The sequence below is a fragment of the Bombus flavifrons genome, chromosome 16 (assembly GCF_040668555.2).
Source record: "Bombus flavifrons isolate JBK064 chromosome 16, iyBomFlav1_principal, whole genome shotgun sequence".
NCBI lineage: Eukaryota > Metazoa > Arthropoda > Insecta > Hymenoptera > Apidae > Bombus > Bombus flavifrons.
Window position 1 is genome coordinate 8274966 of NC_138457.1, and position 14321 is coordinate 8289286.

The following is a 14321-nucleotide window of genomic DNA, read 5'->3' on the forward strand; positions in this document are numbered from 1 at the left end:
AGATAAGCGGCTGGTTTGTAGCAACGATTTTTAATAATTGCTTTCCAGCAATGCGAGAATGGAATAAGCATACTGAGAAATTGTCGAGCCTAAATACCATTAATAGTTTGGATTAATTGAGAGATGATTGAGGTGATCGCTACGCTCGGCTGGCTGCATTCTTCGCGAGTTTGCATTCCAGTTTCTCATAACTTCTCCGTCAATTTCGAGGGACAGCTAACGTTCGAGGTAAACTACGTTTGACCCACGATGTGGCTTTTTCTTTTTTTTTTTTTTTTGAGGCCTCAGGGTACTTAGACCGTACAATGGTGAAATTTGATTTCTTCGAGAACAACGTTTTTCCATACCATAGAAATTTCCAAATTTCCTGCAACACAGGGCTTCGAACGAAGGACCTTACATTCTGCATTTTCAATTTCTTCTTCAACCTACGGTAACTTTCTGTCGGTCGTTCAACAGTGTTCGAGTGGAACCAAGGATTAGCCAAATTCACGCGCACTTGACAAGTTTGCCAAGTCGACGAGACAAGTTTTCCCAGAAACGAGGTTCTAAACGGACAAATTTCGTTTCTTGTGCTGTTCAACTAGGTTGGCAACTAAGTGATTGCGGATTTTGTCATTACCACCTAATGGCGAAATCCGCAATCACTTAGTTGCCAACCCAATACCATTCTTTTTCACTTGTGTCTTATCAGGCCTGTAAGTATGAAACCGGAATTTGCCTATAGATGGCCCTAGCTGATAATGTAGTTATCACTAAACTGCGTCATTGATGCCAAAAGTCTTTGTTGACATCTCACAAACATTTTCGACTCAGAACGATACAAGTTTCATACAACAGCATAGTTCGTAATAGCGTTGAACGTGTCAAATTTTGTGCCTGGAAACTACGATTTGCGGACAGCATTGATTTCCTGTTACCATTTGAAGAAAACTGCTGCAGAATCGCATCGAATGCTCGTCGAAGCTTACGGTGAGCATGCTCTTGGTAAATCACAGTGCTTTGAGTGGTTTAAAAAATTCTGAAGTGGCAATTTTGACGCGAGGAACGAAGAACGTGGAAGACCGCCGAAAAAGACCACCGAGCTGTTAAAACCTGGCGAAACCGTTAATACCGAGCGCTACCGACGACAAATGATCGATTTGAATCAAGCTTTGCGTGAAAAACGACCAGAATATCAAAAAAGGCAACACAAAGTAATTTTGCTTCGTGATAACGCACCATCGCATACAGCAAAACCGGTGAAGGAAACGATCGAAACGTTCAGTTGGGAAATACTTTCGCACGCGGCTTACTCACCAGACTTGGCTCCGTTCGATTACTATTTATTTGCATCGATGGGACACGCACTTTCTGACCAGCACTTCGCTTCTTACGAAAATGTACGAAAATGGCTCGATGATTGGTTTGCCACAAAAGAGCGACAGTTTTTTTGACGTGGCATCCACCAATTGCCAGACAGGTGGGAAAAATGTATAGCTAGCGATGGACAATACTTCGAATAAAATATTTTTAATCATTTTCATACAATAAACGTGTATTTTCTATACAAAAATTCCGGTTTCATATTTACATACCTGGTATTTATTTATCAAAAAAACACGTTTCAAAATTAAGTCTATCATCCACCTATTTATTATTCTACCTTCTCACGTATTGGTCATCGCTATGCAGGAGCCTAAATTAACCAAAGGGAAAATGTGCTACAGTAGATTTGCGGGACTGAAAACACTTGTCGGTCTTCCTGACCGCTCCACTTCGAAATATTAATTTATCCCGGCTGCCAACAACTCCGGGGAAGCCTTCTACGTACCGATTGTCACGTAGTTCAGCTTTGACCGCGATCTAACTCACTGGCGGAATTCATCGATTCAGCGGAACAGGCGATTTTTTTAGCGGCTAGGCCGCTATTTAATTGGATACGGTCCAAACAGGTGGAATTAAAATGGCTAGCCAAAGGGATCTCTCTATTTTCCAGATAATAGGAAAAGTAAAGGACGGAGAGTCGCGTTTTCATTGATTCATCTCTAGTCCCGGAGTACTAATACTTTTTTTTTTTTTTTTTTTTTGGTTGAAACGCCCTGTCCACCATTTCGAAATATCGCAAAAAATTGAAGCTGTATATTATCTTTGTTTTCCTTCGGTCGATTTAAAAAATATTTCATTGTTATTTATGTAACAGTCTGTATAGGGTGTCTTGGTAAGCGTGATATACTCGACACAGAGGTGATTCTACGTGAAAAAAGCCGGTAGAAAGCGTAGAATAAAATCTGTTCGTACGACGTTGCGTTTCTGAGACGATAGAGTTTCAAAAATTTGACAAATGTACCTCGAATTAGCTAATTTCGAATGAATCCACAGCGGATAAAAACCAACGGAGAATTGTTCTACCTGTAAAAACAAGTAAAAAGTGTAGAATACAATTTTTTCAGAAGACACTTCGTTTCGGAGAAAATGGAATTTAGAAATTGTTCGGTAAACACCTCCAAATCTATTGTTTTCTCTTTTTAAAGATAGAAAAGTTGTATTCTATATTTTTCACTTATTTTCACGCGTAAAATAATCCCCTGCATCGACAGATAACATACTCATTGGTAGCCGGTCGATATTTCGAACGAAACCCGAGAAATTTCCAAGTTCAACTTCGTCAAACACCGTCAAACCTCGTGCGAACGAACTTTATATCATACGCCCCGCACATTTTCTTTCACGTACGATCATTCCCTTGACGATAGAACCACGATTACTATACCGTCGATAATATCGATCGTGTCTAGTCTCAAGAAGTTTGAACTGGTTTGACAACGTTTCTGACAAAATTGTACCATCGATATTGGTTTGGCAACTAAGTGCTTGCGGATGTTCTCAATACCACCTAATGACAATATCCGCAATCACTTAGTTGCCAAGCCAATATTATTCACCGATCCCTTACAAGCCATGTTCATCGAAGAATCGAGGTTTTTTCACGTCGCGGAGGTAGGTAGAATTTGAGAAAAAAAGAAGCAGTGGAACGAGGTTCGGTATCTGCTGCGGATAATGGCAAGTGGTTTTTTCACTCGAGGTTAATCTAAAGAGACGAGGCTGCGCCCGTGTTTGATCTAGTTGTATGGCTCGTTTGAAGAAACCTTGGCGTTTACGATCAAGGCAACCAATATGAGATTATCCCCATGCCATGTTCGTGGGAAACTGGTGTTTGCGTATGTTTGTGTACCGTGTGCTTTTTACACGCAGATCTTCCAACAAGATTTTCCCTTTCCTACGATATATTTTGAATTTCAAGAGAAATCTGTTTATCGACGTGCAAAGCAGATATTTTTCATCGAAGCAATTTGAAGCATTCGTTCGAAGCAAACGTTATGTTTGTGTGCTATTAACTGGCTAAAAGTGGTTGCTTTGATCGTAAGAGAAATGATATGGAAGCTGAAGATGTTTTCGGCTATTAGCAGAGAAGTTTCGATGGGCGTTGTTCGAACGAGTTGAGAGAAGTTTGAGAAGCAAGTTGCGTATTGTATGGAAGAAAATGCAGATGTCGTTAGCAGGCCGTGGATATTTATGTATATCGAACGTGTAGGAAATATACATTTATGCAAGCAAAGTATGGAAACACGCGCGATAAATATTATCAGGGATATTTGATATGCAGCGAGTCGTGAAACATTGAAATAAAAAGAGTTTCTTTCGTGCGAAATTAATCTTGAAAATAAATTTACTATGTGGGTCGCGGCTGTTTCTTCCTGGCAAATGATTAGTTCATCCGATGGATTAAAACTAACAATTGTAACATTGTCAATTGTTGAGAAACACGCGGGAAAAAATTATTCCGTTGATACAATATAATATATATAATATGTTGCATACAAAATTACCAAAGTGCTCGAACGTTTACGAAAAAATGAAGCGTAAATTTGTGAGAAATAAATCTCATGTCGCGAGTCTGATGGTCGATGTTTGTGAAGATAAAAGACACGTATGTGTATGAAAATGAAATACTTCTGGGAAATGGCGATCAGAAAACAACACACAGAGCACGTTGATTTTCGAAAAGCGGAAAGAGGATTTTCATGTAACGTGAAATTGAACGACAACGATACTTGCAGCGATAGAAGAGACGAGAAGATTTCTCAATCCTCAAGTAAATTTCCCTAAATTTACGTTTGGCTGGGCGCGGATCTGATCGGCAGAGACCCGTAAAAGAATAATTGATAGCGACCAGGTAATCGTTGGAGGATGTCCAATTGCCTGATTGTATTTGTCAATGTCAGGCGGCTAGCTGGCCAGAAATTGTAGCAGCCCACGATAGCCAGAACAACAAGCAGAGGAAGCTGGCCTGCGTTTAGCAAACGCGCAAACAAATATCGAATTCGTCGAAAGTCAAATGAATCGCGAGATGCTTTCGTTTGACCAAAATCGAATTTTCTCTGTGGCTGAATGGTCGAATGAAAACTTTTCTTCTAAGCACTCTGTTCGCCACGGCCCACTCACGGAGAAAATATTCCGCTGAATCGCAAAGTTTCGTAGAATATTTTATTAATACAGCGAATCGAATCCAAACGAATCGAATAAAAATGAAACTAGGAGGAAGTGAAAAATAAATGGAATAAAAAGGAAAATATATTCAACGTGGTGGGTGAGCATTATTTTTGGTGAAAACAGAATCGTTCTATGATATTTATCGTAGTAATCTAATGTAATCGTTGCTACGATTGCTTTAAGACTTCTAACCACCGGATGATCCCTTAAGACACTGTTAATCTCTGAAGATCCTCAGATAAGAAACTGACGTTGGCTAAGAACTGGTTTCAGCTGTACCATATTCGTGTGCGGTGTTGTCAGTTACCATCTTCCGGTTTATTTGCAAAATGGGATAAATAAGGAACCGACGACTGGGTCAAAAATGACCATTTTCTCAGTTTAATAATGCAAAGGTAAAAGAGAAACTTCCGGTCGATTGTAAACAGTGTTACACATAAAGAGATAAAATCATGGAAATAAATATGATATTCAAGCTACTTGTAGCTCACTTTTATATTGCAAGGTGATAAATTACCTAGGTCGTTCATTAGCGTGTTAGAACACGCCCAATGGGACGAATATTTTAAGTACAACTAATTTTAACTTCGTCTAAACATTCTACTAAATCACGATTAAAAAGTTCTTACCCGTCGCCAAATGAAGAAACGTTGCCAATCTTGCTCCAACTCTTCCCAATAAGCTCGAGAACACCAGCGAAACTAAATGAAAATTAAAGAAAAAAAGATAACAAAATTAGTTCAGCAGCACGTAGAAGGATAAACCCAGTCCGATTATCGAGGAACAGTCGAGATGAAATTAGTTTTTCTGTTATTACGCGCACTCACACGAGGTAAACGAACGAACACGCGCGTTTACGTAACGGAAATATCAACATTGCGCACGTCCTCGCGCCACGAAGGCCCGCGCACCACTGACTCACTGCTCTCGTGTCGACGCCACGCGTAACATAGCACGCGGCCAACGAGTGGGGGTAAACGCACGCTGGTGGGGATACGGATATTTCCACTAGTGTGTATTCTCGAACGCGAGTGGTGGAACTGTTTGAGCGCGTATTCTTTACGAATATCCGTTTCAGTATGAGAAAAAGAAACTAGACGACTGATTGTAGCGCGCGCGAGTGGATAATAGTCACGCGCATGCGCGGCGAGCAAGTGGCGGATTCGTACGTGTCGCGAGGATTTAGGCATCCTGTTTCTTCGAGTATTCGCATGATATTTCGCTTCTTTAAAGACTTGCGGATATTTTAAGATCGTGTTAACGCTTAAATGTTTCCGTATTTGAAGCGGTTTGAGTTAGTTTCAGAGGGTTTTAACGTGTGGAGAATATTGAATTAATAGGTCTCATGTAGAGTGGCAAGTTTAAGGTTATTACTAGTTGTAACGAAGTATATATTGGAGGACAAATTCTTCGTTTCTTGAAATTCTTCGCTAGAAGCTCCGCTAGAACTTGCTAGATCTCGCGATCCTGCATACTTACGTACCTCTGAATTTGGATTGGTTTTAGCGAGTTTGAAAGTCCAGGCAATTTTGCATGATGGTTTCTGCGTAAAATCGGAAGCTCGGGAAATTGTTAGCTATCGTGAAGTACATTAAAGAACAAATTTGTTCTAGTATATACAGGGTGGTTGGTAACTGGTGGTATAAGCGGAAAGGGGGTGATTCTACGCGAAAAAAGAAGTCGAAAGTATAGAATAAAAATTTAAAAATTTAAAAAATTAAAAAAATAACGTCAATCGAAACAACGATCTACAGTGAGATCCGTTATAACGAGACGCCATAAAGTGCACGCGTACCGAGCGAAAATTCAAAGTCGATTTTCTCGAAAACAAAGCCTCGAACGAAAAATTTTTATTCTATATTTTCGACTTCTTTTTTCGCCTAGAATCACCCCCTTTCCGCTTGTACCACCAGTTACCAACCACCCTGTATATATAATGACAGTCTCTCTCTACTTCTCTAGATCTTTTACCAGAAACTACCTGATCCTATGCGCATAAATTTTCATATTTTCCAGTTTACGTATCTGATTGTTGCATTTCTGGATTCACGCAAAAGCATGAAATTCACCAACGACAGCAGCGTGTAATCCACAGCAAACTTCCAACTTTTCACTGACGTTCTATTGGAGGACAAGGTGAATTCTCTGCACTTGAGCGATGAATAGATAGAAAGAAATGAACGGTAAGGGGCTACCCTGGCGTCTCGGACGACGGTCCAGCGAAACTTGGCTCGGAACCCCTCGACAGGTCGAGTGGGGTCTACACGAGAGCCAGCCCTGTCCTAGCGTGTATTCGAGTAGAGAAGAAAACTGCACGCCAGCGACGAGCAACCCTCTTCTCCCTTCCTTCAAAGGGCTATTCTCTAGCCTTTGTTCATTCCCAGGGCGACGTTGTCGTTCAGAATACAGGATGACCTGAAAGTGTTTGACCAGATCGTGCTGGTATACTTACAACTATAGTTCAGCTTTGCTACAACTCACCTGTGACTTTAGTTTGGACGTGTTTGCGATAGTTTGAAGTGTTCTAGATCAGAAATTAATCTGATCCATGTTTACTCTGTTTCAATTGGTTTACGTTTAATACGCTATTTTTCATAAACAATCGTTATACATAAATTAGAAATTGTCGTAAATAACGTGAATATTAAATTGATATGAAATAACGTAGATGTATTTTTACATATTTTTACAAGAATTTGGATCATTTGATTTATTACTTGATATTTGTTATTTGATTATTTATTAGAGGGATAAACACTATTTTTTATTATAACATTTGTTGCAGTTACAGGTATTTTTAATTAGTTTAAATATATCTTATAGAAATAAAAGTATGTAATGAAAATTCAGTCCAAACTTTATCACACTAATTGAATCTCTGGAAAGCAGCCCTTAAAATAGACATAATATACCAACACTGTTGCAAACTCCTGTATCTCGTAAAATCTCAATTAATTGAAAATACACAACAATACGAGGATAACGATCCAAATTTCCCTTCATTTGGCCAAAACGGACCGTTGACAAGCCATTGTTCATTACAAAAGACCAATCAATCGATAAAGCGTTAATATTCATCAGCTTAGTGTCCGATTATAAGTAGACCGCGGATTTTTGCCAATTTAGTGGACATTTAAAATTTCAAAAATGCACAAAAAGCAACGCAATATTGAAAAACGTACGAAATATCCAAACTATTGTATCATTATAATAATAATCAGTGGATGAAATAAATTTTTACATAGGTTGAGGTTAGGTTGGGATTAGGGTGAGGTTAGGTTGGCTCATCAGTGGATGAAATAAAGTTCTACATAGTTTCCATTTGTTTAATGCTATAATTACCAACAAATGCAAACCTTGTGCAAAAGAAAGGAAAATGAAACATGTGCAGGAAGATACGTATCGACTGAAATTTAAAAAATTATTATGAAAAATCGCAAATTCGCCATTTTGTCCGCTCTGTTGCTTCCAGTGGCAATTAAGTTGGCGAATACAGCAATTTGAATAAAAACTCCGCAGTTCACTCAATCGTCAATTTTTAATCTTTTTCACTGATCATTAGACCACGAATTTTTATGCATTTACACAAAATCGAAAAAAGTTTCCGTGAAACTCGAAAGGTAAAATATAATTTTCTACCGAGTGTGTGCTTTTTTCCCCACGTTACATTGTCAAAGATTCGAATTTGCATGATACTTCGCAGTCCACCCATCACCGACGTATACGCAAAAGTACAGGCCTTCTGTCTCTTAACCTTCTTTTGGCTCGCAATTATTTTGAGGCGAGGAACGTGTGGCGCGATCGATAAAACCGCCGGGACACGTGTGTGACGATCCAGTACGAATAATGCATGAACTGTTTCGCGAGATTGCAACGTAACCGGAATCGAAAGCTGCCATGGTTACCTTTGAACGTTGTCACCGATACGATTTCCAGGTAACACAAGCAGAGTCTGGATTTAACGACGCAACCTTTCTATTAGGTAGATCTTCAGGAATAACGAGGTTCGTGTTGCTCCGTGATTTACACTTTGGAATTAAAGCAAATCCGATGGGTCGATACAACGTTTCCTCCGGATGTGTGTCACAGCTTCGAAGTGTTTCGACGCGTGTATACGCGTGGTGTGCGCTGTATTTAGCTTTTTCCGAAACTCGAGCGGATGGAACGATTCGGTGCTCGATAAGCAGAGTACCAGTCAGAGGTTTCAGATGGCTGAAAATATTTACAGTTTATGAAGGAACTAATTGCGTGGGAGAAATAAATAACGTAGCGCAGTCCAGTTCTGGTTCTTGTTAGATGCCAACTGCGAGCTTAAATGGCCATGTTAGGTTGTCCGGAAAGTTTCTTTCGTTTCATAAGGTGATAGTAGATGAACAACAACTTCTGTTTTATATTGTTTTATTGAATTAGGTATGATCCATTTCGTTATATTTCTATTGTTATGTTCGTGCATAATTCGATAAAAGTGATATAAAGCGAGAAACATTGTGCGTCTATTATTTCTTTATAAAACGAAAGAAACATTTCGGACAACCTAGTAGTTTGTGGGAAATATTCGAACAGCGATAGAAAGTGGAATCACTGAGAAATGTTTATAATTTATGAAAGAGAACTAAACGAATAGTAGATAATATAGCACGTATGCTGCTATATTGGTTCTTATTAGAGTTGGGCTGTCCATTTAAATGGCCACAATCTGGACGAACATGTTTGTGAGAGATATTTAAGTAACGAACGTTTGGAACCACTGAAGGTAAATGTCCATGATTAATGAAACAGCTAGGTGAAGAGTAAATGATTGAAAATGTTCATAATCAATGAAACAACTAACTAAACGTGGTTGGTCCAGTTTTGGATTTTGTTGGATTCCGCTGTATTGTAGCGTTGAGCTGTTCCGTTTAAATGGTCATAGTCTGGAATGATGGTGTTTGTGGGAAATATCAAAATAGTTTTTGAAAAATCGTTTATAAAAGAGAACTAAATGAAGAAGAAATAACATGATATAGTTTAATTCTGCTTTTTATTGCGTTTGACTGCGTTACAATAGAATATTGTTCACCTAAATGGCCACAGTCTGGAATGATGGTGTTTGTGGGAAATATGCAAATAGTTTCTGAAAAATCATTTGTGAAAGAGAACTAAATGAAGAATAAATGACATGGTATAGTTTAATTCTGGTTTTTATTGCGTTTGGCTGCGCTATAGTAGAATATTTCCCACTTAAATGGCCATAGTCTGGAATGATGTTGTTTGTGGGAAATATGCAAATAGTTTTTGAAAAATCACTTATGGAAGAGAACTAAAAAAAGAATAAATGACATGGCATAGTATAATTGTGGTTTTTATTGCGTTTGGCTGCGCTATAGTAGAATATTGTTCACTTAAATGGCCATAGTCTGGAATGTTGTTTGTGGGAAATATGCAAATAGTTTCTGGAAAAATCATTTATGGAAGAGAACTAGATAAAGAATAAATGACATGGTGTAGTCTAGTTGTGATTTTCATCGCATTTAGCTGCATTATAGTAGAATATTGTCCACCTAAATGGCCATAGTCTGGAATGATGTTGTTTGTGGGAAATATGCAAATAGTTTTTGAAAAATCACTTATGAAAGAGAACTAAAAAAAGAATAAATGACATGGTATAGTCTAATTGTGTTTTTTATTACGCTTGACTGCGTTACAATAGAATATTGTCCACCTAAATGGCCATAGTCTGGAATGGTGGTGTTTGTGGGAAATATGCAAATAGTTTTTGAAAAATCATTTATGAAAGAGAGCTAAATGAAGAATAAATGACATGGTATAGTTTAATTCTGGTTTTTATTGCGTTTGGCTGCGCTATAGTAGAATATTGTTCACTTAAATGGTCATAGTCTGGAATGATGTTGTTTGTGGGAAATATGCAAATAGTTTCCGAAAAACCATTTATGAAAGAGAACTAGATAAAGAATAAATGACATGGTGTAGTCTAGTTGTGATTTTCATCGCATTTAGCTGCATTATAGTAAAATATTGTCCACCTAAATGGCCATAGTCTGGAATGGTGGTGTTTGTGGGAAATATGCAAATAGTTTCTGAAAAACCATTTATGAAAGAGAACCAAATGAAGAATAAATGACATGGTATAGTTTAATTCTGGTTTTTATTGCGTTTGGCTGCGCTATAGTAGAATATTTCCCACTTAAATGGCCATAGTCTGGAATGATGTTGTTTGTGGGAAATATGCAAATAGTTTTTGAAAAATCATTTATGAAAGAGAACTAAATGAAGAATAAACGACATGGTATAGTCTAATTGTGTTTTTTATTGCGTTTGACTGCGTTACAGTAGAATATTGTCCACTTAAATGGTCACAATTTGGACCAAGCATATTCATGGAGAAGGCCCAATATATATAGCAGCGATCAAAAAGTTTCTGATTGCTATATATTCTGTATATATTTAGAATTCATGGAAGAAAAGGAAATTGACGAAAAAGGCGTGCTACAGCCTAATTATGGCCTTTACCAGTACTGTTTTAGTGCAGCGTTGCTCGCTTAAAAGGCCACAAATAATCCCAAACTTCCGGACGACGATGTAGCTTGTGCTACCTCTGTTCTAAAAAAAAAAAAAGAACTAACAAGAAGAAAGTTGAAACTTTTTTCCATAAATAATTTGAAACTGTGTACCATTATCTTGTGCCATTATTTATAAATTTCTGGCAGATACGGAGGAGACCTTTTCGATGCACAGAGCTACATTTCCACGAAGTCGGGAAGTATCACGTGGAAAAAGGCTAACAAATATTGACACGCACCAGGGAATCCTTTTTCTAGCTGCGATTCCTCATTCTCCTCTTTATACGGAGAAAAGACATCCAAGTCAGATGTCAGTTTGCTTGGCCGTGTTTCCAGCTATGCAGACTACCTCCTCGTCTCAGACGATCCGAATCGATCGAATTATTCTTCTCGAACATACCAAACTTCCCATACAATTTCTCGTAACTCGCAGAAGAATAAATACACGTTGTATCAGAAAAATAACCGAATATCTGTTTCGTTGAATGTTGTTTCAAGCAGTATTTTTAGCTAGTGATAGAAATATTGAATAGGTATAGCGGTAGTTTATGTGCTTACACGTCGCATAAATTATTACAGTCGGTGTAAACGAAAGATTTCTTCTTCCAGCATTTTTTCGCTTTTCGCAAGTCGTATCTTACATTTTCTGTCGATTCGTATTAAATAATCGTATAAATATTATGATTCTGATATTTTTCGCATAATTATTCCTATCATTTGGTATACATTGTTATCGTATTACAGGCGATCAATGATTTCAACTACAACAAACAAACGTTAGAAACTTGATAAATGATATTTGGTCAAATTTGGGTCATCTACGATATTTTTGCCTTCTCCTTACCCAAAACTCACATAAAAGATTTGATCGATATTCAGATCCTAATGTACCTCATAAATTTTATTCACATTCCACATGTCAAATTCTTCTTCTTCTTCTTCTTCTTTTTCTTCTTTGCCACAGTGTCCTATGGCTACGTATCCTTTCTCAACTTTAAGTTCACATAAAATATCTAGGAGTATTTTTACTTTGAATGTTACTGTTATAGATTTTATCAAAAACCATTCTTCGCTGTAGTCGACAAGAACGAACAATAATACAAACTTAATGGGCTACGTTCGCTGAAATTTATATCTTCCGCAACTTCCTTAGCCTATTCTCAGTCTACAACTCGTATAGAAGATTCATGATTCTCACTTCAGTGATATTATTCAATTTTATTGAAGCCCATATAGCACGTGTATTACATTGAATTCGCCTTTGCTGTAGCTGACGAGGCTCCATAGTAATTAAATAATTCAATCAACAACTTGAAGAGCAATGCTCACCCAAATTCATATCTTCCACGACTCCTTCCTCCTATTTGCAGCCTGGTACTCGCATACCTAAAAGATTCGGGTTACTTCTAATATTCCCCTCGTATATTTTACTGACATTTTTGAATTTCATCGACGTCCATGCACACGGGTATTATTGGGTTGGCAACTAAGTGATTGCGGATTTTGCCATGACCACCTAAAAGGGTCTGTAAATATGAAACCGGAATTTGCCTATAAATGGCCCTAGCTGATAATTTAGTTATCATTAAACTGCGTCATTGATGCCAAAAGTCTTTGTTGACATCTCACAAACATTTTCGACTCGGAACGATACAAGTTTCATACAACAGCATAGTTTGTAATAGCGTTGAACGTGTCAAATTTTGTGCCTGGAAACTACGATTTGCGGACAGCATTGATTTTCTGTTACCATTTGAAGAAAACTGCTGCAGAATCGCATCGAATGCTTGTCGAAGCTTACGGCGAGCATGCTCTTGGTAAATCACAGTGCTTTGAATGGTTTAAAAAATTCAGAAGTGGCAATTTTGACGCGAGGAACGAAGAACGTGGAAGACCACCGAAAAAGACCACCGAGCTGTTAAAACCTGGCGAAACCGTTAATACCGAGCGCTACCGACGACAAATGATCGATTTGAATCAAGCTTTGCGTGAAAAACGACCAGAATATCAAAAAAGGCAACACAAAGTAATTTTGCTTCGTGATAATGCACCATCGCATACGGCAAAACCGGTGAAGGAAACGATCGAAGCGTTCAGTTGGGAAATACTTTCGCACGCGGCTTACTCACCAGACTTGGCTCCGTCCGATTACTATTTATTTGCATCGATGGGACACGCACTTTCTGACCAGCACTTCGCTTCTTACGAAAATGTACGAAAATGGCTCGATGACTGGTTTGCCTCAAAAGAGCGACAGTTTTTTTGGCGTGGCATCCACCAATTGCCAGACAGGTGGGAAAAATGTATAGCTAGCGATGGGCAATACTTCGAATAAAATATTTTTAATCATTTTCATACAATAAACGTGTGTTTTCTATAGAAAAATTCTGGTTTCATATTTACATACCTGGTAATGGCGAAATCCGCAACCTCTTAGTTGCCAACCTAATACATCAGATTTGTCCTCATAGCTGACAAGAATAAAGAACAATACAAACTTGATGAGTCGTGCTCACCCAAATTCATATCTTCCACGACTCCTTCGTCCTATTTTCAGCCTGGCACTCGCATAGGATTCGCATAGGACACCACGCCAGTAGGTGGTAATGACAAAATCCGCAACCACTTAGTTGACAACATAATACATCAGATTTGTCCTCATAGCTGACAAGAATAAAGAACAATACAAACTTGATGAGTCGTGCTCACCCAAATTCATATCTTCCACGACTCCTTCGTCCTATTTGCAGACTGGCACTCGCATAGGACAAATATGATGTATTGGGTTGGCAACTAAGTGATTGCGGATTTTGTCATTACCACCTAATGGCGAAATCCGCAACCTCTTAGTTGCCAACCTAATACATCAGATTTGTCCTCATAGCTGACAAGAATAAAGAACAATACAAACTTGATGAGTCGTGCTCACCCAAATTCATATCTTCCACGACTCCTTCACCCTATTTGCAACCTGGCACCCGCATACCTAAAAGATTCAGGTTACTTCTAATATTCCCCTCACATAGTTTACTGACATTTTCAAATTTTGTCGATGCCCATGTACACGAGTATTGCATCAAATTTGTGCTTCTTATAGTTGACAAGAATGAAGAACGATACAAACTTGATGGGTCGTATTCACCCAAATTCGTATCTTCCATAAGTTGGTCCTATTTCTAGTGTAGAACTCGCGCGAATGATTCGAACGAGTATCTAACTTGTAACATC

General features: G+C 38.3%; 1 protein-coding gene across 4 annotated transcripts in view; it reads right to left on the reverse strand.

Moving 5' to 3' along the window:
* Stacl (SH3 and cysteine-rich domain-containing protein) overlaps nucleotides 1-5521 on the reverse strand; it is an 80157-nt gene extending 74636 nt beyond the window's left edge. For 2 of the 4 annotated variants that reach the window (XM_069129709.1, XM_069129710.1), the window contains exon 1: nucleotides 5163-5520. The gene's annotated coding sequence lies outside the window, so the exon portion shown is untranslated. Of the gene's footprint in view, nucleotides 1-5162 lie in introns of all 4 variants that reach the window. The other 2 variants (XM_069129712.1, XM_069129711.1) reach the window with 2 other exon arrangements.
* Nucleotides 5522-14321: the final 8800 nt, after the last annotated feature.